At 40.5% G+C, this 24,678-nt stretch overlaps 1 protein-coding gene across 3 annotated transcripts in view; it reads right to left on the reverse strand.

Annotated features, from left to right (window-relative positions):
- LOC119545840 (rho GTPase-activating protein 7) overlaps positions 1–3,309 on the reverse strand; it is a 98,244-nt gene extending 94,935 nt beyond the window's left edge. The window contains exons 1-2 of one of the 3 annotated variants that reach the window (XM_037851803.1): positions 3,245–3,309; positions 2,320–2,591 (exon numbers count right to left, since the gene is read on the reverse strand). The gene's annotated coding sequence lies outside the window, so the exon portion shown is untranslated. Of the gene's footprint in view, positions 1–2,319 lie in introns of all 3 variants that reach the window. The other 2 variants (XM_037851804.1, XM_037851802.1) reach the window with 2 other exon arrangements.
- Positions 3,310–24,678: the final 21,369 nt, after the last annotated feature.

Raw genomic sequence — 24,678 nt, forward strand, 5'->3', positions numbered from 1 at the left:
GGTCTTGGGTCTTGGGTCTTGGAACTTTGTAAACCCAACTAAACCGCTCGCCCTCTCTTTCCCCCGCTGGGCTACCCCTCTCTTTCACCCGCTATCGCAGTGTGTGTGTGTGTGTGGCATAATTTGGTGAGAGTTCGAGTTCAACAGCTGAACAAAAAACAGCACCAAACACATTAGCTTTGAAATAAGAACAACACCATAGAACTCGAAACGGTACACAGGGAAAATTAGGGTAAGTCTAAGTGAAGTATTTCTAATAATCTTTATTAAATATATCGAAAAATTAAATATATATTTTATTAAATAGTTGTTAAATTGAAGCATGAAAAAGTATTTAGATAGTTTTTGTAAAAAAGTATTAAAAAACGGTTTGAAAGCATTATTTAAGATACGTAATTACAAAGATATACAATCCATATCACTTTTAAGATCATAGCATATTAATAATAATAGAGATTTAATAATCGGATGTTTGAGAACCAGAACCATGTCGATTGCAAATTCATTTCATTTGAGATCATATTTTGTTTCTGTGTAAAGATCGGAAAACTGAGAGCACAGAGAACCGGAGAATCGGAGAACCGGAGGGAGCTCCCAGCACGATGAGATGAAAAATTCTAGAGGGCGAGCGAGAGCGACGGGCGTTTCTGTAATAGACGATGTCTACGCTGATGACCTCAGTTAAAAATAAATAATGCCTTACATTGTTTGGAATTAGTGGCTGTTTTTGGGCTCCAGTCTGCAGATGGATCTGTGAGATTCTGGCCGTAAGTTCAGGGTGGCGCTCAGCGATCATAAAGATGCTCTGCTCTCATGAGGTTGGCGACAATGAACACAAAACATGGGGCGCCCAAACAAATCATTTTGTCAACTCAGCTTGTACCCGGCAGCTGGAGAAGAGGCATGCATATTTGTGTAGATTCTTGTACGACATTTATCACACAAGAAATTGATGAACCTGCCCCGCCTGATAAATGTCTGCGAGCAGCGAGACTGGGGGAAAGCGTTTCAGTTTAATCGGAGAAAATCTGGGGAAGAGATTAGCTTCTAAGTCGCTGAATTGGGTGTAACATTGCTTTATTTAATTTAAAATCAAGGGAGATTATGGAGAAGAGATTAGCTGCTAAGTTGGGGGACTTATTGTTTGTTTAGTTTCATACTTAGTTTTATAGTTTCAACAAGATTTGTTCCTGCTTCATTTTAAAGAACTAAACCAATATGTATTATCATATTTAAGCTTATACTTCAATTGGGACTCTATTTGTTTAAGAAATCTCACACTTAATAAAAGTTCCCTAACTCTAACTCAATGTAATCCATAGATATTATTTATATATCGTTTATTTTTTGGGTCTTTCCCAGCCAGAAGAAGAATGCCAGGCCAGCCGAAATATTGTTTCAGTTTTATTTACCTGAAATTTGCTATTTTATCAACCACCCAGCACAAGTGTTTCGCTGCGAACTTATTTACATACTTATCGGTACATATGTGGAGTATAAACAACAAAGGCAGACACAATGAAAAAACGAGTTTATATATAAGGTGGCTATGCTGTAAAATTATAAAGGGCGGACCATATCAAGAGTGCTGTTATGGCAGACAAAACGGGTCGCCAGCTCAAAAACTCGGGGGTTAAAAGCGATCTACGCCGATGACGCACCATAGAACCGGAAATTCTGTTTTTGTCATTACGCTGAGTTCTCAATAAGTATGCAAATCGAATTGTTTGTGCACTTTTCGGTGTTTATTCCCATGGAACTAAAAAAGCAAACTACCGAGGGGACAGAACCAGCACTCGACAAGAGTGTAAACAAACTACACAGCGATTATGATTTATGAATCGAAATAAACGCTGACAATTCAAACAGCAGCGGAAATGCTAAAGAAAACCGATCAGAACCAAAAACAACCAATAGCAATAGCAATCTGAGATAACTCAAGAAACTGGCTTCATCGCGTCGCGTAGATAGTGCCAGCGACTAACTAACTGTAAACATATATTATATAGGTTATCACTATCATTTTCGGCACGCAGCTGACAAGATAAAGTTGAGCCACAAAAAGGGGGGAGAGCCAGAGACTAGAAAACCCAGAAACTCAGGTAAATTTTGGGGAGTGAAAGTAAGTGGCGAACCCGGCGACAATCACAATATGTATCTAAAACTCTGACGTTTCGTTCTAGGAAGCCCCGAAGCCACTCATAAACCACTGAGATACCGAGATCTGGAGATCTGCAGATCATAATGGTCTTTCAGATAAGCTGGTTTGTTTACCCACCCCCGAAGATAAGCGACATGGGGTCCCGAAGCTCTATTTACCTTTTTAGATGCGTTTGCAGCTGGTTCACGAGAAGAGAGTATCTGTAACTTTGCTGCGTTCGTATTTTTCGGTTTCACAACACCACTGAAAATTCCATAAACACCAAATAGAATTTCGCTTTTGTGTATTTCTTCACAATACTTTTCTTTTCGTATATCTTGAGATGTATAATTTCTCTTTTATTTTCGTTACTTCGTTTATTTTATAAATTTCTTGTAATCACTTGTATTTATTTCTCGTTTTCAACAACAACATTTCGTCATGTTTTTTTCTATGGGGCGTACAAAAAATGTAGTAAACGTAATCGAAAACAAAAGCACACACGTTCCCCCTGTTCTCTCGCTAAGGCGAGAAAGAGATGGCGGTGGGGCCAGAAGAAAGAGAAGGAGACAGATAGGGGAGGGCAGAAACGCACGCACACTCTATAAGAACGGAACCGAACCGCAAAGAAAACCGATTTTTATGCACTATTTAGCTTTACATTTTTCCTGTATATAGTTTTTATTTTTATTTCTTCTTTGCTTTCGAGAAAAGGGGTAAGGGAATGTTTATTTTCTTTTTTTTAGGGGGATGTGTTGAAACCGTGCGAAATTCAAGCCTGACAAACGATGCGTTTGTTTTATTTGCAACTATAATTTCCACGCTTGTTTCTCATATTTTCTCTTATTTGTTTTCCGAAAAACAAACGATTTCTTTATTGTTAAACGGAGAGTGTTGTTTTTAATCGCGATCGTGTGAGTGTGCCTCTGTTTATCGCGCTGGTGATTTTTGTTGACTCGAAGAAATTCGTTCACGCCCGCGCCATTCATAAAACGTATCCCAAAGATACGATCGTCACGCACTCACAGTTTCGTCACTGATTCAGACGCTTAACTAAATAAATACATTTTCAAAATCCATATTTCTCCAGATTCTCTTACGCACGATTATAAAAAGTAATGTTTTGAACGGCAAAACGAAAACGATCCGCGAGCAAAACCGCTTTCGTCGATAAAAATATTCAAACTGAAACCGCCTTGGAACGGAAACTCACAGCCGTTGAGTTAACAGGGGCAGCCGTAACATTTAGCGGTTAACAGAGCGGTTGGCATGCTAAGTTAACATGTTCGAGGGCAATTCGCTCTGAGTTAACATGTGCGAGAACTACGATTACCGGTTAACAGTGCGGGTTAACAGGCAAGAACTGCAAATAACGGGTAAAGAGAGAGAAATGAGCGGCGCTCAAAGTGCGCTAACAGCTCAATTCGAGCCGATCGAATAGCAGCGATCTGCTGTTCGAGTAAAAATCCCCTTAGAATTTTTCATTGAAAGTAAAAATCGTTGGGAAAACTCCCCTTTGAATGTGTTTGTAGATTTCACACACCCATTCGAAAGTGTTTGTAAATTTACACTAACAAGCGGCGATAAAACCCCATCTTAGAGTCTTTTCTATGGCTTATTTAGTGTGTTTGGATTTCGGATTTTACGACCCGGGTCTCTTCTTTGCGCAGCCTCTTTTAGCGTTTATCGGCTGGCATCTCCCTCAGTTCTTATCAGTGGTGCATTGTCTTATCTGCAGATTTATGGCCCAACGGGCATTTAATAGCCCCCAGATCACCAGATTCCTGGAAGTCGACTTAACACTTTCGTTGTCTCAATTTGATTAGCGCCTGCATTGGCTTAACACTTTTCTATCCATTTATGAACCACAACGAAAGGGAGAAACTATATATGTTATATGAACTTAGTGAAGATCAAATAGGAATTAACTGAGTTCTTTACTAATCATATAACTTACAATGCACAAGCTTTAAGGAAAGATAAGGAAGAAAGGAAGAAAGATATATGGACTTGAAGTACCAGTTGCCATGTTTATTGGCATATAATGAGCTACTACATATATATTCTTGGTAGGTTTTAAATTATCTTTTCATTTAATCACTCTTCAGTAATAATTTCAATAATAGAGCTGAATAATCTTTCAGTAAACTCAGTAATCCAAGATATTTAGTTTTATATACTCTGATATTTCTAGTTGTGCAGCTAAGCCTTTAATTTGTATTGCTCTTAACCTATTACTAAGTTGGGCATGCAGAGAATTTAACTTAATGACTAAGATTTGTAAGCCATAAAATTAATAGATCAATGAACTCTGGCCTTAAGTCATTTATAACTCTGCTTTATATTACTAAGCAACACAAAATTAAAGATACAAGAGTTGAAATTATAAACACCTCTGCTTTTGCCAGTTAATTAATGTTAACATGCGTTTACAAAAACTAAAGAATTTTGTAAAGCCCAGGAATTAAGCATTTAAATAATAAATCATCCCTATAAGGGAGAACGAACTCTCGTCCTGAGCCAATTGTTGAATGAACCCAGACAGCTAACAACAATTCGTCAGGATTAGCCGTGTCAACTCTTTCCTGTTTTTGTGCCATCTCCTTCTTTTTCCCACTCTATTGGCTTTCCTCTTTCGTTTTCTTTCCACCTTTCCTCCGCATTTCGTAACGTTTTGAGGTGTGTTTGCCGGCCTCATCCTTATCGCAGGGGCGCATCAACGTCACACAGATATCCCATATAGCCATAACCATTCCCGAGCCGATCTACGTGCCCGGGTTCTCTCGCTGCCTTTGAAATCGAAACTGCCCATTGTGTTGAAATCTAAGCAGGCGTGTGAGGAGCTCCCCAGTCCCCGAATCTCCGAATCTCCGAGTCCCCGATCCCCGAATCCCGGTTCCAATCCCAATCCCAAACTCCATTCCGTGTGATGTGCTGCATGCTTGATCGATAGCGTCTGGTCTCCTTGATTTCCAGCGAAAGGTAAACACAACAAAAGCGAAAATATTGAGAGACAAAAAGATGCCACGCAGATATTTTCGGGCATATTTTGAATAGTTTTCAATGCCAATGACAGCAGGAGAAACTTGGCTTAGAGAGTGCACAGGGAAAAATTAAATTAGCCTTATTTGAAAGAAGCTTTTTAATTTCATTTCAATCAATTTGATTAGGTAGTTAGATAGATAGATAGATAGATAGATATGAAATCAATTCAATTTCTTAATTTGTTTAAAGCTTAGTGCATTTAAAAATTATTTAAATAATACACTTAAAAATAGCACAGACACTCCTTGATATATTTTCTCTCTCTTTACGTGTACTTTTCACTTTGGCATAAATAATGCCGAATGAAATGCGATAAACAGAGTTATATATTTGCACACAGCGGGAAGCTGGCCAATAAAGTTGTATGGGGTTTTCCATAATACGCCGAACCGAGTTAAAACCAAACCAAAACCAAAACCAAAACTAAAACCGAAACCGAAGCGAGTGAAAAGTGCCATAAAAAAGGCAATGCTCGCGTCGCTTTTGCACTCACTCAGCGACATCATTCTGTTAATGGTCGCACTGTCTCCAAACGTAGCGATATGCAGATTTTTCGCTATGGTATGGTATAGTATAGCATATATGTGGTAGAGGGGAATCCCCCCATTAATGCATTTGCGCCATTTGTTGGCCTTGCCGTTTGGCTGATAAGTCAAGTTTTTATGGACGCGCGCGCATTTAACTTGATTATAAACGACGGCAGGCGGCCGGGCCATATAAAATCGCTTTTCATTATGGCCCAGGCATGTGAAATTAATAAGCCGGCCGACAAGACCGAAAGCCGGGCGGGCCAATATTTTGGCCAAAAGCCAAGTTCGTTGCCTAAGTCTTTTGTTTTGCTTTCGGGTTTTATGCATTTTCCTTTTTTCGCCCGACCAAAACTCCCGCTGCGCGTGTTTGTGGCCAAACAAACACCAGAGCCGCCTTAAATGTTCATTAATTCAAATTGATTCTAATCGCGACGCCTTCATTAATCTAAGCGCCACCCCACGCAATGCATTTTCTATTGACCGCAAATTATTTATTGATGAGCCTCGCCGCGAAATTGGCTGCCGGATTCGGTTGCAGCCACAATTGCATGATTAATGGGCGGATACCCGGAGTGTCCATGGAGGAGTCGCAGAACAGGACCCTTGTTCTATGACAAACGATCGTATTTATGGCTCTATTCACCGGCCACAGGTAGTCACGTCTCTGCGCGTGTTTGCCATTCGCCCATGGAACCCTTGGCCAGTTCACTTCCGCCTGCCAGCCACTTGTTACATGGCGGGCAAACAAGAAACATTTATTTTAAGTGCTGTTTGTTTTGACCGGGATGCGGGGAGCCAAGTCGAGTCCCGCAGATAAGTCTTTCGGGTCCTTCGATTACAAATGCCAGACGGCAGGCCAGTCAGCTATAAACTGACACATCTCTCATGACTTAACGAGTGACTCAGGGGCTGGGCAAATATGGATCATATCTCCCCTAAAAACTGTGATATATCTGCACTGAGCGAGAAATCTGGGACTATAATTGTAGATTAAGTAAAATAATGTTTAAAGTAAAGTATACCAAAGAATTATGTTTTTTTTAACGGGGTATTTATCTAAAATATTATTCACAAACATTGTTATTCTGGGTGTACCAGCTACACTGTACCTACGCCTTTTTAAAATCATATAAGTTATGATCACAGAAAATTCTTAATTGAAGTTTGGGTTATGTAAAGAAAAATGTAGGATAAAATATGGGATAACATTTTAGTCTTTTTTACTTATTTTAACATTTTTTAATATTTTTTCCATTTACATATATTTAAAGTTTAATTGTAAAGCAACGTAATAAGGCTCTTATTATTTTATTCACAACTAGCTACTTTTAATATTCCCGAATTTCTCGTACGGTATTGTTCTCAGTGTTTCGCACCAAAACAAAGCCAAAGCTGTGTCAACATGGGTCCAAAAGCGGGATCGGGTCAGCTGCTTTTGGCCAGAGGCGACAAAGGAAGCGAAGCGAGCTGGAACTGAACCGCTCAAGGTTGCCGCCGACTTTGGGTCAAGCGGTCCAAGAGCCGCGTGAAAATCTTGTTAAGCATTTAATGCCAATGAGCAAATATAAATCAACATGACAAATGACCAAAAATTCTCGGCGACAACATCGCAGCCTTTAAAGACACCAAGCCACCAAAGCAACAACAAGGGCCACAAGAGTGTTGCTCTTGCGTTGTACTTGTTGTACTTGTTGTACTTGTTGCACTGCACGGTGGCTGCCTTTGTTGCTGTAATTGTTATGCCGCTACAAGCCATTGTTGCGGCAACGAAATCTGCATAAATGGGTCAGCGATCAGCATTCAGCTGCCGCCGGCGGCGGTGGACTTACCTTTGCCTTTGTGTACTTGTTACGCACGCGGGAGCAAACTCATTGAACCCCATTGAAAGTGCTGCTTTTTTACTCTTAACAAGTAAAGCTACTCTTGGAAAATATATTCCAAGTTGCAGGGGCTTGAGAAATCATATTTAACCACTAGTTATTAAACTTAAAAAATTACAATTACAAATTATATGCCTAAGTTTGTATTTATTCCTGGTCAATAGAGAATGTCGATTTTATTTAATTTTATACGCACCATGTTTTTTTTCTTCCCGAGCAGGCTTAGATTTTTTTAAGCTATTAATATTAATGGATTTCTTTGTCCTCGACATTACCAAAGACAATCAAACAATTGAAAAACAAGAGTGGTTCGATCGACCCACCCATTATACTTTTACATTTGCACTTGGCTTTGTTTACAATTTTCTTAAACAAAGAAGACAGAAGCCTCGCCGAGCCCATTGTTTTGCCTTCGATTCGTATTATTTGTGTCTTGTTAAGCTGCAATGCCAGATGTGTGCAAAAATGGCTATCAACACCACGAGCTGCATTCCAGGAAGCTCATATTTCTAGAATTTTTACCATGTGCGAGTGTGCTTGTGGCGGTTGCTAAGTTCAGAGCCGCCATGAATTTGTGGCCAAGACCTTGCTGACAACATTAGACCCTGAAATAGGCGGCCGGAAAACTCGCTGACAGCATGTGGTGAAAACAGCGACCGCCGAAAGGAAAACCAGAGGGAAAAAGGGAGGCTTCGGATGGCGATGCCCCACAGTGTGTTTGTTGGCATCCACACTCGATATTATTTTCGTGCATTTTCTTGGAGCTGCCGCCGCCGCCGTGTCTACGCCGGATCAACTGGCTCTGTAATTATAGAGAACGCTTGCCGTGTCACAGTTGCCACATAAATCAAACCACTGGCGGAAAAGTCAGTCAGCCGGCCAAAGCTGCTGCTGTTTGGCCGCCGCTCGATGCACCTGGAAAAATACCTGATTTCTTTTATATCTATATTACTATTAAATAAATTTTAATCGCTGAAATACCAAGAAAATATAATGCCAGGATATTCAAAAATACTATTTCCTCTCCTCAATTTATTCAAGGCTTACAGATATATATTAAAAATATAAAAATGTATAAAAGTTTATCTGAGTTCCTTTTTAAGTACATTTCCCTTCCTAGAGGAAGATTAGATTTAATGACAGAATTTTCTAATTCAAAAGACTATTTAATCTCCCCAATATATTCTTGATTAAGTATATTATTATATGTAGTTTTTTTCTTCTAATACATATAGAACCCCCTCTTTTGATCAATTTTCCACCCTAGAGAAACCATTCTTCGAGTGTACTTGCCACGCGCGACTTGGCTTTCTGGAATCATAATTCAAGACCACTCCGACTGGCTCGGCAGCCAGTTTTTGGCTTTTGTGCTGAACTTTTCGCACGCCTCGACGAATGGCCGTGGCAGAGGCAGTGGCAGTGGCTGTGGAAGTGGCAGCATCTTGGGGCATCCGTCTTTGTAATTAGGCGTTCATAATTAGCCCGGCTGAGCGATTTTTTATAACATAGGAAAAGGCGTCGCTGCTCTCACGGGCTTTAGAAAGTTTTTGTTTTTATTTTTATTTCCCTCCATTTCGCTGGCAAACTCGCTGATTATTAGCACGATAGCATTTAATTAGATTTTGGCCGACGGACACTATGGCATTGTGAAAGGCAGTCCCAAAAAATGGGAAAAAAAATCTAAGGCCAGCGGAGATCTGGGCGCAGTCACAGCTCATTAGACGCCAACGCTCGACTATTGGGGATTTTTTTTTGCATATGACCATTTCCGTTGGCTAAAATACCGAGAAACAGCACAAAAAAATAAGAAAAACTTGTAATTTATAGTACTCAAAGGAGAGCTGCTCTGAGCGGCCTTGATCGCCGGCAGCGAAGCGAGTCCAAGCGAAAATGTTGCAACGTTTGTTCTGCTGATTGTTTTGTTTATTTGTTGGTGTTAGGCAAAACATAATCATAAAACTGTAAACACGAAATGCATAAATTGCAACTCGAGAGGCATCGACTGCCGCGAAAAGGCGAAAAAGCGAAAAAGCAGCGGAGGCTGCACTTAACCCAGTTCGCTGGCCGTACCGCCATTTACCATCTACCATTTACCATTTGCTATTTACCATTTAACAACTGCCGCGTTGCATGTCGCGGGTCCATTGATTGCGTCGTTTTCAGATCCGCTGACTAGACAAACAAAGGCACAGCCCGCCGCTCTGTTCTCCTACCAACTAACCAACTCACTAACTTAAAGCTCGGCTCAGGTGCGTCCCCACAAAATAAAAAAAAAGGAAAAAAGAAAAGGTGACAACAAGTGCAGGGCGCGTTTATGGCCACGCTCACGCAAAAAGATCACGAAATCGCCTTCAGGTTTCGAAATATTTTAGTGTATTTACCAGGAAACCAAAGACTGTGCAGAAAACTGAAGACGCAAACCGCTTACAACTCGTTGAAACATGAGGCTTGTTCTGGATCTCACTTTTTGGCAATAGATTATTTGTTATGAGTCATGGGATTATAACCTCTTTAACCTCAAGTTATGGCATCTAGAAGTGCCGTTTTTATGAAAGCAACTGGAATACAGAAAATTTCAACATGTAAATGGGTTAAAACTATGACCCTCTTAAAAAAGAAATATTTAAATGTAGACTATTAGAGAATTTAACCACAAACTCATAGAGGTATTCCGCGTCTTAATCGGGATCCAATTACCCAAGTTATGAAAGTTAGAAGTGAAGTTTTGGGTACCCATTCTGTAAACCATTGGAAATACAAAAAATTCGAACATGAAAATGGGTTAAAATTCTGACCATCTTAAATAAGAAACAATTAAATGTATAATATTAGAGAATTTACCAACAAACTCATAGAGGTATCCCACGTCTAAATAGGCATCCAATTACCCAAGTTACGCAACTCTGAAGTCAAGTTTTTGGTTCCCATTATAAAAGCCTTTAAATATACGGAAAATTCGAACATGCAAATGGGTTAAAATTCTGACCCTCTTAAAAAACAATTATTTAAATGTAGACTATTAGAGAATTTAAACACAAACTCATAGAGGTATCCCACGGTCAAATAGGCATCCAATTACCCAAGTTATGAAAGTTAGAAGTGCAGATTTGGGTACCCATTCTGTAAGCCATTTGAAATACGGAAAATTCGAACATGAAAATGGGTTAAAATTTTGACCCTCTTTTAAAATATAAATTTTAATGTAGAATATTAGAGAATTCAAGCACGAACTCTAAGAGGTACCCCACCTATAAATTGGGATTTAATAACTTAAGTTCCCACTTTGGCGAAAGAATGTGATTATTTAAACACTATATATATTTTTCTCCTATAATATTGTTTTAGAGCTGCTTGGGGTCGCTGCATACGGGATGTTAATGTGAACCTAAGTGCCCTAAGAAATGATTACTAAAATGTTTTCTTTCCTATCTTTTACGTTTTAGGCTGTGCGCTGATACCCTTAATTTTTTCAGTTTTCCTTTATATATCTTGGGTAGACCCTTACGCAAAAGCGATTTCTTGAAGTGGGCAACAGATAAGACCTCAGTCCCACCTGGAAACGCAGCCTTATCGCGAGGTGGCCCCTATGCTGCGAGGGTGGCCCAAGTGCGGTAGCTGGAATGACAGCAGGATGCAAAAGTGGCGGCCACAGTAGCCGCACAGGAAGCATGGACACATGCGAATGCAAATGCAAATGCAGTTGGGTTGTTCCCCGACCAAAACGACAACGGCTTCATCACCTGCGGGCAAACAACTGGCCGGGGACAGTCTGGCGGGGATCGGGGGCGGGGTCAGACAGTTTGGGGCGTGGCCGGAGTGCCGCCTGGCTAATTTCTAAACACAAATTTACCCATCCGCTGGAGTACAGTTAGAGAAAAAAAATGATGTAAAAAATATAGCTGGATATAAAAACGCGCGCGCCAAGATGTCTGCAAGTGTTGCACATCGCACAGATGCCACAGCCGTGATACAAAGCCAAAAGGCCAGCAGCAGCAGCAGCAGCAGCAGCAGCAGCAGCAGCAATATCTGCAGCAGCACAACAGCAACATCGGCAATATCTGCTGCAGCACAACAGCAACATGGGGCAAAAACAAAAACAATGGTGGCAGCTGCTACCGCCGCCACAAAACATAATCTCCGGCGATATCTCAGCAGCGGCATTCGTGTGGCTTCCTTGGCCGGGCCAGCACCACCACCCCCTGCACCACCTGCCTTGCTGCACCACCCACCCCCTGCAACCCCTTTCAGCCCCCCTTAGCAACTGTCTAAGTAGCTGGTTTGTTTTTATTATTTTTCCCTCGCTTTCCGTTGCATCGCCGGCGGGCCTATGGCTTAGTTTGCTCTTTTTTTCAGCCGTTTTTTCCCTCATTTTTTTTTTTTTTTTTTGGTTTTCCTGGCCGGCGTCCGTAACTAATAAAAATTTCAATTTGTACGCTAAACGGTTATTGACGTATTACCGCTTGGCCAACATCCAGCGAAGAAAACCGGGAGACAGGCTGAGGTAGCAGCAACGCCTTTAGTTATTGTTTCTGCTGGTTCAGAGCACCGCCTCCGTAATGTTTTATTCATTGCGAAACCCCGGCCATAACAAAAATGCATCGCAGACTGTGTGTGTGTAAAGCTTTCCCCCTAAAAAAAATTCAATAAAATCAAATTCATAACTAAAACCCCATTTGAACTGATGTCCTTGACATTGTTTAGAGAACCGCACCTGGCCAAAAGTCCCCCCTGGTGTTTCCACTTCCGGCCGCATCTTAATTACAATCTTTTTATGAGCGGCCAAATTATTGTCTATCTCTATGGTAATTACAGTAACTGGCTTAATTATATAACCCGAGTGTCTCCGTACAATTTGCGGGTTCGTGATGCGGCATGAAATTAACTTGAAGTACGCCTTAATGTCAAAACCGATTTTCGAGGGGCTTGTCCGCGTAAGGTAAATATAGAAAAGAGACTGAACAAAAAAGCTGTCTAAAATTGGTGAAGATAAAACCGAGTCTGACGAGGTATGCCATTAAGCTGATTTGCGATTTGCCAATGCTAATTTGGTCAAATAAACTGGGACAAACTGTGGGAAAATGTACGACAACGAAGGTCGAATTACACAAAAATAAGCATAAAGGTAAATAGAAAATGAAAGCATAATAATATGATTTTTAGAGATTAAATTAAAAGATTTAAAAGGCCATACAGTAAATCATCTGCTCTAATACTTTAATTTATAACATTTAAGTAAGTATAATGGCATCTTGTAATGGCATCATTTTAAAGTACGAATTTTTGGTTGAATTATTATTTAATTAAAAAAAGTTGTAACTACGTGTTTTTTTGATTTTGTAATTAATATTTCAAGCCTCTTATTTACAAAAGTTTAATGAGCATCTCGAACGAAGGGTTTTTTCTTGCCATAAAGCCTGCTTGCAAGGACAACAACCAATTTGCATATTTTCTTGGCCAGCCAGGGCTGAATCCCACCAGTCATTCCTCAAGCAATCAAATCTTGAACCCGGAAAGTACTTGATCGCAAATACAAGGCTGCCAGTCCATCAGACAAAGGCTCTCCAGCGCGGTCCTGTTTTCTGTGGCACCACGAGCACTCGGCAATTAAGGCTGTCCCGGCTCGTTTAATAAACATATATTTTCCATTTAATTAACTTCCTTAAATGTTTAACATGTTTTTTACATAATTATTGCGCACTGCCTCCGCAAACCAGCAGCAGCTGAGGTAAACAGCCGATTGAATGAAACAATGACAGCGAACTGGAGCTGAACTAAAAAAAAAACCAGCAAATTATGTGGGTCACCCACCGCGGGCCAAATGTAAAGGAGATCAGGCGAGCGATGGACATAAAAGGCTAAACACATCCAACTGTACACTCGCATAAAGATCACGATTAAATGAGTGCACAATTGGATCAAATTTGCGCCACAGTTGCCGGGCTTAAAAAGAAACCCTGGCCAAAACCGAAGACCAAGAGCCAAAAGCTAAAAGCCCAACTCCCAGGCTCATAAAGGTGCAGGCTCCTCTTTGTCGCCGCTGCCGAGGCAGTAAAATTGAATGCGTGTGGGTTGCAATGTGACACATACTGTCATTATTACCAAGCAACAACCTCTAGCGGCCAACGGCGGAAAAAGGCAACAACAAAACGACCGGGCCAACTCGGTCTCATATTACCAACTGCAGTTTGGCGGCTCGTTACGGGAAAAGCCGCTCTGCTCCGCGGAAAAATACAAATACAAATGGCAAAAAAGCCAGGCGATTCGCAGGAGTATTTGGCCTAAGAAATTTATGCATTATGCAATGTCGTCGCTTTTCCAGGCTAATTTCGGTTTTCCTCCTTCTCCGTGGGGCAGTGGGAGGCCAGCGAAATCCGAGAGCCCCATCAAGCAATTAACAGATGAGGGACTCACGGAATCCGACCTGGAAAAGCTCTATTGCAGAGGTGGCTAATGGGTAGGTGGGAGATATATCACAAGATGTGGTTTTGAGATGAGGATTATTAGTGTATTTTATATTATGCAGTATAAAATTCTAAAGGAAAATATTTAATAATATTGAGACCCTTTCCAAACATTTTTTTTAAATCCGTTGGTGTGTTTATATTTTGACAACAGATTTGTTTAGCTCTAATAACAGCTTTTAATAACAAAAAATATCCTAACATACAAAAATAAATTATTTTGCGCAGCATATTTATAAATCCATAATGTTTTATAGTTATGATATAAGAATAAATGAATATATGAGATGAAAATTTCTATTAGGCTCGGAAAACATTTATAGGCATATATAATAACTATTCGTTGGCTTAATTTAAAAGTAAGTTTTTGATATGGCCTCTTATTAGAATTTATTTATAATATTTGATTAATAAGCAAACAAAATACTACCATTTATATAGTACTGTAAGTCCCTAGATTCTGTAAAATCCTGATATAGCGAACAATTCTAAATTTGTAAGATAAAAAATTCAATTTAATTCAGAAGCATGACAAATATATTAAATAACTTTTCTTTGAGATGCAATAATTATTTAAGCTGACCGTAGTCATTTTGATATGTATGTTCTCCAATTTATTAGCTTGGTAAACCAACCTTAGAGTTTCTTATATTCTCCACAAAGCATTCCATAAATTTGAAAGTCTGGTCCTCTGGCAATGTTCCTTTGTGTAGCACAGCACACAATGCCACCCAGGCTTCACAGGCCGAACTAATTCAGAGTTATGCCGGGCGAAGAGACACAAAATGTGTTTCTAATTTCTGGTAGTGAAAGCCAAGAAGGCAGTGACAGCGACAACCACTAAGGTAGCCCCATCAGCAGCTTTGGCGACTTTAGCAACTCCACCGAGTTGGGCAACAACGACAAACACTGCCACTGATTAGCCACTGGTAGCCAGGAATCCTGTTGCCCGTGGAAACTCGGCTGGCACTGGCACCTTGGCAAATGGCAATAAATTTTGCACTTGAAATAAAAAGTAATGCCTGGAAATTGTAACATAAAGCAACTGTCACACATAAAACGATCAAACTAGCTTGCGGAGGGAGCCGAAATGGGGCTGAAACACTCACACACACAGAAAGCCAACTGACTGACTGGCAACTGTCACTTTTGGCCAAGTTGCATGTCCACGGCAATTGCTACCATTTTCATTTCGTACATTTCGTTCATTTCGCGGCGTTGACAATTTTTCCAGCTCTCTGGCATTTTCAGTATTTGCAGCATTTCCAGCATTTGCTGCATTCAGCATTCAACATTCACCCATCGGGCGTCGTCGGTTGCGTGGGCTGGAGCTTAGTGAAAATTGGCAAAAATATTTGGTCAAAATGTAAAAGTTATGGCCAAACTCAAACTCTAAACCAAACGGCAACTGCAACTGCAACGTCTGGCAAATGTTAATTTACGATTTCAATTTGGCGGCCGTTGCAAGAGCGGCACATAATTTATGCGCCTTAATTGAGCGGATCGGTGGGCCCAGAAAGGGGGTGGTGGCTTTTTGGCTGAGCAACTTGAACTTCACAAAAGTTATGACATGAAAGTCGGTTAGTCACGTCTGCAGTCTGCTGCCTGCCGCATGTTGCATTTGACACACATTCGAATCGACTGGTAGATGGAGATTGGATACCGTATATTGGGTATCGAAGATGGAGATGCTGGATGCAGATGGGTTGAGGGAGGGGGTTGGTGGGTGGTTGGGTTTGGTCAAGGTCACCAAGCTTTGCCTGCTGGCTCATTAATTCCCCCAGCCTTTTTTTCGGCCATCCAGCTCCAGCATAAACAAGGCAATTGAAACGAATTTAAGTTAGTTGGCTGCTAATTCAAGGGCATGCTGGCACTGCTGCCGGAGTTGTCAGCAATTTATTTCAATTAGAAACTCATGAGGGTTTCTTACTTTGTTGTGGGCGCGTGCACACAATCATATGCACTCAGAAAAAAATCACAGTATATGATTTAAAAAACTGCAATATCTCTAACCACCTTCTGCCACAAAAAATATATGGAAAAGTGGAATAAATTTTATACGCAATTACTAGGGAGTAATGCCAATAAAACTAGTTCGACTTAAGGAGAGATAATAAATAATTGTTTTTTGCATTTATTTATTTTCTAAAGATGATCTATTGTAGTTTTTACAAAACTTAGATTAAATAGTAGTGCTACGCACAAGGTCTTCGACTACGAAATATTATATATTATAAGGCTATCATATTTTAAAAATTGTTTTTCAACTTTAAATTTCGTTGTATAAATAAATAAATTGGTTCTCTAAGGAATTGTATTGTTTGAACAATATGTGTTCTTAATTTTCAGTGTAACATTAATGCTAAAATGCCAACATAATAGAAACATAAAACCCAGGATTTAATCACTGGCTTTCAAGTTTCTCAGTGCACTCGGGGCTGGGCAACCGAGCTCAATTTGAAATAAATGAGTTGTGCGCGTGCAATTCGGAGTGCAGAAGTTGGCAGTCATCATTAAGAGGCAGTTAGGCAGTTAGCCGATCAATGGGAGTTGCAATGGGGTTTATGTAGAGGCAGAGGCCAGTGACCCGCGATGACTCAACCTGGACACATGGGAAATGGGAAGTTATGACCCAACACCGTAGAAGTGGCCAGTCCGCAACCTTCAAACAACTTTCGTAAAACCCAGCGATCCGAGGCCGAAAATTCGCCAACACCTTTCCCTCTTGGCCACATTGCTGCAGGTTAGTCAGCCATATCGGCCAAAAGTTGCAACTTTCCAAAGTCGCCAAGGGAAAAAGCCAACTGCCATGCGATCCTCGGCTAATAAGCCACCTATGTGGATTTTTCATTGCAACCAAAAAAAAAAGAGAGTGAGCGTAATGATGCAAATTTTGGCCAGGGCCAATGATGATTGTTATGATGCAATTGCCGGGGCCCAAATAACTGCAATTGTGCGGTCCTGCCACTGCCACACAATAAAGACGCTTTCTGGCCCCCTCTATTATGCTAACTCGATTTGGGCAAACAGTCCGCCAAATTATTGTTATTATGCGGAAATGGCCGAAAAAAAAGAAAACAGCCGCAGAGATAGCTAACAAATTGAGGGGGGATTTTGGGGGATATCAAACTGCAAGCTCTTACGAAATTGGGCGCAGAAAATTGGCAGCCGACTATCGCACCATCGCATTCGCTCAACCAGCAGATACATACATACATATGTTTCTTAATGGCAAACTTTTTCATAGCTCGTTCATAGCCGATACAAATCAATCATTATACTTGCCGGCAATGTAATTTGTACCCTTTGCTTGTTTTCACTTCCTATTAAATTATATTTGGCATTTAACGAAGCGAGGTGGGTGCACCACCAACGGCAATTGACATCAATTACACGACAGGCGACTCCTGGAGCCGTTCCTCCTGGAATCGACGGGAGCAGCCCGGAGGAACAGCCCTAGCCCCCAGGCATCAAGTTCCCCCCGAAAAAAGGCGCGGCTCTGACAGCTTTTCGGGCCGCAATTTGACGCACGCCCGTTGTACTAACAACAATAACAGTTGCAACAACTAAGCCAAAACTCTCCCAGTCCCAAAATGCAGATACACCAAGAGAAAAAATCTAGTTAGCAATTTAAATTTGAAAGCTGAAAATAGAATTTCTTTTAAGAATATACACTGATCTTAATGGCAGATACACCAAGATAAAATGATACATTCAAAAATCAAAATAAACGTTACAGTTTACATATTAATATTAAGAAAAGATATGCATCAACAAAGTATACTTGATTCTATGATAAAGAATGCAAGTTCCCATTAATTTGTTTAAATTGATTGATTTATAATAAAATAACTGATATAATAACTCTTTATAAGATAAATTACTTAACAAATCTTATAAATTAATATAAGACTTGAACCTTATGACAGGGTTATAGAGATCTATGTTTATATTTAATAGAATTAACAAAAATCGTAGCAGTATTGTTATAAATCTCCCTAAAACGGGCGAATTTTTTAACAGTATTTCTATAAATTTCTCGCAGTGCAGTATCTCCTGCCTGCTCGACGTGATTGAGTAATTTCGATTGTCTTGTGGCAGAAGTTTATCAAGCCGAATAATATTAACGACATGCCCCGGCTGCTGTTGGCCAAAAGAAAGGCAAATAATGCAACAGCCGCACGTCATTTATGGGTGCAATGTGGTGGTTTCCCCTCGGTGGTTCGATGGTGTCCCTCCCAGTGGGTCTTGATAATTTTTCGGGTGTCGCTGGGGCAGCGTTTTTAATTATGTTGCAGCATGCGGCCGGGCAGAAAGTGCATTAAAATCCGAATATATTAAGTTGAAAGTCCGGCGGGGTCTTGAACTGTGGGCCAGCATAAAATAAATTGGTTTTTACCCGCCGATGATTGCCAATCCCGGCAGCGAAGCAGGAAGACCAATGACCGTGTGGTCCATGTTTCCATCCATAAATCAAAGGCGATGCATAAAGCGAGTTCTAAAAAACAGGCGCCTGAAAAAACAGGGTATTGTTCGACCCCAGGAAAGCTGATCCGTCTTATCGATGGATTCTTGCCGAAAACAGACATTCCTTTCGGACTTATCAGTGTAACTCAATACAGCCTCGTTTAATCAACATTATTGGGTAATTTTTGTGGATTTTTGGGAATTTTCAGCCTTTGCGGCTTATGCAATTGAACAGGATTGGGGATCGATACATGCTGTGCACTTTTTCAACAACTGCATGGAGTTTTCGGCTATCGAATTTCACCAGGCCCCTATATCTACACCACATGCCTTTTAAGGGCCCTTTAAAAACCATTAAACCGCTGCGGCGCAAATTAATGAAGTTAAGTGACCAAAAGGGTTTGCCGAGCCAACTTATGAGATTGAAAGATACAAAACGGAGACACGCTTAACAACAGTAAATGTCAGCGCAGTACTTGCAAATGGGCCATCTGGTAAAATTATTAATTAAATCATTAATTTAATAAATTATCATTGGTTTAACTGGAAACGCGTGACGCATAGAGCCTGCCAATGTGCGAAAACACTTTCCCAATCATCAAAGTCATTCATACGCCTTTCAACCGAAAGTACGAGTATCTGGGTATCTGCAAGATGCAGGCGCTCGCCGTTGATATATTAATGATGATTTCTCGTTTTTCGTTCGTGTCTATTTGAATTGCATGATTCAACACTCAGCGGCTGCGGCAAACTGCAGCTAATGTGCGACTCTATATCTATTTACATTGCCCCTATCTGCATCGGGGTATCGTATCTGTATCTCTGAGATACTGCATCTCGTGCACGTAGCTTTCGGCTTTCTGCCACTTTTCAGGGGGGCGTTACTTTTTGTAATCCAATTAACGCGCACCCTGCTCATCCATCTCCCCCGGACATTTTTCGAATTTATTGATTGTTTGCATAAACAATAATTAAGTATGCGATGGGAAAGGCAAACTGTGCAAACTTTTACTTCTGGCAATCGAGTGCGAAGTCTCAAGTACATGCAAAATTGTGCAATCCCGATCCCTGGCAATTGCATTCCCAAGGTCGCTCTATAGATAGAAATGCTCGACGATCGGCAATCAAAACGAATTATACTATCAACATAAACATGCCCCAAATTGTCAATTTGAATTGGCGAGCGCTTAAATTTATCCCCCGCAGTTATTTTTAGAGATCTCTAGACCGCCGGATGATCGTAATTATGAGCCGATTCCGATGATGATGATGATGACGGGGATCTCGTGAGGTGAGTCACACCTTTGGCAGAGTTCCCGTCGCCGTTGAGTGATGGCTCGTTTGAAGATTTATTCATGCCGCTATGCGAAATGCCAAAAAAAAAAAACAAAAATAATACATTCGAGTATATTTCTTTGGCGTTATTTACGTTCGCTGCGCGGGACATTTGACGCTAAATGCAATTTAAGACCAATAAAACAAAGCGTAAAACTCTCATTTGAATACCCAGGCTCATTATGCATGCGGCGTCATATCGCCAGAACAGCGGGCAATTGCCCAAGCAAAAAAAGGCAAACAAAAAATCTAAAGGCCCACAAAAAATTGCAAAAATCAAGAGCCCCATTTGCATACAAGGCTCCGCCGAAAGTCGGGGAGTGCCGTTCGGTTCTTGCAGCTCCCTCGAGGTGACAACGAATCCAGCGGATCGACGGAGCTGGATTCGCGGGCATTGATGCCTGACACACTGACACTGACTGGTCTTGAGCGGACAAATGCACTCGAAACAATTCAGGGTTTCTAACACACATAATGAGAAATACCACATAATTTATTATTATGATAAGATGATTGATACAAAGTTTTTGCTTAAGGCACACGATGAAATCAAAAGATCAAATAAAATGTTCTGTCCAGAATTTGGAATATTTGTTTTTAAAACCTATGCTTAATAGAACCACCATAAGACTTATATTATAATATAAATTACTATTAGTGTCAAGAATGCATATTGATTTAATAATTTGTCAAAATTATATTTATAAAATTAGTCGATTAATAAAACAAGATCCCAATAATGTTTATTATAAATCTTTTACGTTATGTACTATAATGTACTATTTATGATCGAACTCAATACCATGCCTTTAATTAAGTAAAAAGAACAATGTTTTATAACAATGCGTTAATTTAAGGATTAGCCATCACTGCCAGCAATAAAAAATATCCACTCGATTATTTTGCAATTTTCAAGGATATTTTTTTTCTTTGTAAAAATCAAACTAAAAAGTTGTTCAATGTGTTTTATTTTTCCCAGTGTTGTCCCCAAGCTTCAACCGAGACTGACTGAATCTGAAGCCGAGGCTGCGCCTAATTGATTAATTGCAAAACAACAACGAAACACGATTTGCATTTGGATTTCGATTTTGGATTTTCGATTTTGCCGTATGCTGTTTAATTTTTTTTTCCTTTAGAATGCAATTGGAACTGTCAATTTGCATTTAATTCGGCGAAAATAAATTGCCGCCTGACTCACGACTTTGCTGCGGGGCAGCAGCGGTCGCAATTTGGCTTTAAGCTGCAAGGCTGAGATTATACATTTCTGATATGTCGCGAAATCGTATTAAACAATTTTCTGATACTGCTCGAACTTAAAAGCAATTTTCGGTGCAGCGATGAGTCGCATGGATAAATTTTGATTACCAATATTTAAATGCTAATTAAACTGGCCGCTAGGCTAGGCCATTAATAATAATATTTCGTTGTCAGAGGCCATGAGCTGACCTTGCCATGGAAAACACATGCAAGTGTCACATAATGCAGCGGGATTACATGGTCGGTGGACAAGGGGCTTACGATTTACATTGTAGTCAACCAGCCGGAATCGCCACATCCCCCGAAATCCCCTGGAATCCCCACCCGAGTCGAAGGAGCTCGCTGACCGGAGCAGCAACAAAGTGTCGATGTTTACATCAAGCCGGCGACAAAGTGAGGCAGATAACTGCGGTTTTTAATCAAATCAAATGCAACGCCAGCAGTGCCACAGTAATGTAATAGCAACAACCGACGAACTACAGAGGCACTGCGAGAAAATATCCTAATACTTTTAGATTTATTGCATGTAATAGAAATAATTATTGGGACAATAAATTCAGCAATAGAAGAAAACATTTAAAATTCAATTTTAAGTGTGATCTAACGGAATGCATTTAATTGAAAATGTATATAAAAAGAAATTGTATTTTAGCCTTTGGAATTTAAATATTTTTGGAAGTTTTTTTCATATTTTCTTGGGGACCGAAATTGAGCCCCCTTATTTTTAAAAAATTTTCCAGTCTCATATTTATGGAGTACAATGTATTTCTACTCTGTTTTATTTTTTATGTTGAGCTACAAAAATTCAATTAAGTTAATCGACCATGCAAACCTTTTTTGCTGTGCAAAAACCAAATGGAAAGTGTTAAAAAATTGATAATAATGCGGTGGCGATGTTATTCACATGCCTGCACACGTTTCTTCCCGCTTTTTGTTTTGCATGCTGTGCTGTCAGGTAAATGAACTTATAATTGGCCATAGAGCGTATGCCTCAAATGTGTTGATGATGCGTTTTGCACCGCCATTGTGCAACGTGTCGATGCTGAAACGTTGAAAGTTGCCAGGCGGTCTGGTCTTGCTCCTCAGCCTTCTCCTTCCCCTCGAGGCAACAAAGTTGCCGTCGCCTTAAACAATTAAAATGCTGCAATTTTTCAGCACATTTCAGCGATTATCGCAGCTGCCACACAGAGCAAACAGAAAGTGATAAATACTTGCATATCGATGCGAGTATCTCGCCACGGTGAGATAACCCTCGTGCTAAAAAAATATAAAAAAAAAACAAACTGCAAAGCCGAGTAGCCCGCCAAAAAGCCAGGCTCAGCTGCAGCAAAAACTTGAGCAAATGATAATAAACTTTCACGCCCATTAATTGGCTTCGCATATGCACAGGCACATGAACAGCAGAGGTTGAAAGAATAGTAGTGGCAAAAGTTTAAAAAGGATTTGAAAAAGATTTCAAGCTTTAAGGTCAGCTTTAAAGTCCGAATAACTTACAATAAAATTAAGCTGTTAAGGAAATTTGGTTAAGAAGATATAAACTTTTGTTACAAGCAAATTTCAATGGTTTGTAAGTATCATCATTGTTAATTTTAAAAATATGTATTTAATTTTTTTCTTTTTCATTTTTTACAACACTCAAAGTTTTTTATATTTTTATTAGGTGTCTCTCCCAGTTTGCTGCCCTCGTTTGTGCATCTGTTTTATTTGCTGTTACCGCAACTGGCGATGGCCACTTTTATAGCATGCAATTCGTCAGCCGAGTGCAGCAGCCTGGAAGCCTGCGAAATGCAGTGCCCGTCTTAAAAAAAAAAAGGTCATAAAACAGCGAGCAAAACAAAAGTAAAAACACTTTCACTGCAACCTTGAGATGCCGCCGCGGCATGTTGCACATCTCTCCCAGATCTGTCAGCGAATTGACCACTGGACACTCGTTCAATTAACCGCATTTATTTTTGGCTCTTTGGCTTTGGCACGACTGCTGCTGCGTGAGTGATTTCGTTTCAAGTTCGATTACGCAAGCGGCCGGCGGAAAAAAGTTCTGTGCATGCAAAACAAAAGACTTAGGCAACGAACTCGTTTCGGCTGACCGATGCTGCCGCCGCTGCAATCTTTGCTGCTGCAGCTCAGCTTATTTCAATGGACTAAATTAACAAAATCATATATCACTGGGCGCTTGGTCAGCTCGGGCGACCTCCCAGCTAGCAGCAGGAAGATGGAAGATGCCTCCAGCCGGTTTGCCGCTTGTTGTTGGCTTGATTTATGCCTTGCACCAAATGAAATGAATTGTGTAACCTTTTTTTCTGTTGTACCCCGGAATGACTTGGCTTCTCGGGCCGCAGAAACAGTACAAGGCACTCACACACAGGGCGAGTTAACGCGAATTTTCTTGTTTTTGGTCGTGGGCAGAAGCCCGCTTCCCGTTTCCCCCCTCCTTTTGGCGGAATCTCCAGGGATCCAACACATCGTATCCCCCAACATCTGCATCTCCAAAAAGGCGGGACCACGCAGATGTAGATGCTGCTTATCGCTGGCGGCGCATCGCGGGCACGTTGCGGCCATAAAGCAAATCAAATTGCAACAATTGTTGGTAATATGTTAATAAATTGTTGGCCCAGCAGCCTCACTTTCATTAAGTTGTGCGCACTGCGCAGCCCCGAATGAGCTTCGTTTAAATCGAATTTATTGCCTGGCCAGAAATCCCTGGGATTCGATCGATGCGATTCAATTCGATTGTCATCGAGATGTGGAGATGCCCGTTTGCGTATTTCATCAGCAGCCTTTGCTGACTAACTCGCAAATCTCAAGGCAATAGACATTCACTGGCATAAATATTTAGCAGTTTTCTAAGCAATCTTGCAGAGAGGAAAATGGGGAATAAAGATATTAACTTTCTCTATTAGGCTTATAGCTTTAAAGATGCTTTTCTTATATGGCTTCATTAAAAATAGTAAAATACAATGAATATGAATATGAATAATTTTTCATAATTTATTAAAGTATTTGAAATGTTTTTCGGTTGTTGGTAGATAGGCAACCTCTTAAGTGTTTCATAAATATTTAAAATTTAGAAATACCAAAAAGTTATCCTTGTTTTTACCCAAATTTAGTCCTCAGTGCAGCAATTAACATTGCTAAACTGTGAGCCCCGCGATTGCAGTTTCGTTTCCAGAACTTCCCATCGCCGTTTACCAATTTATGTAATTACGAAAAATTATAGAAACCACATGTCGCTAATGGCCGGCGATCGCTCGATGGATTTGCTGTCGACCGCAAGTATTCTCATGCCCGTCAATCGCGGCAAGCGAAAACGGCTTTTCGAAGCTATCGCGGCAAACTTATGAGCATTAGCCGTGAGTTTGGCATTTTGGCCAAATATGGCGCTGGATTTGAGCGGCGATTTATGTGATTTGTGCAGGATTTTGGCAAATGCTGCCCGCCCGCCAATTGACTTGTTGCTGTTGTTGCTGGCCCCGCTAATACAAAACTTTATGGGCCAAATCGCATTTGTTCGCCCCAGAACCAAAGCGGCTTAAATGCGGCACAGTAGCCGGCTTTCGATGGCT

Source organism: Drosophila subpulchrella, chromosome 3R (assembly GCF_014743375.2).
Source record: "Drosophila subpulchrella strain 33 F10 #4 breed RU33 chromosome 3R, RU_Dsub_v1.1 Primary Assembly, whole genome shotgun sequence".
Classification (NCBI taxonomy): domain Eukaryota; kingdom Metazoa; phylum Arthropoda; class Insecta; order Diptera; family Drosophilidae; genus Drosophila; species Drosophila subpulchrella.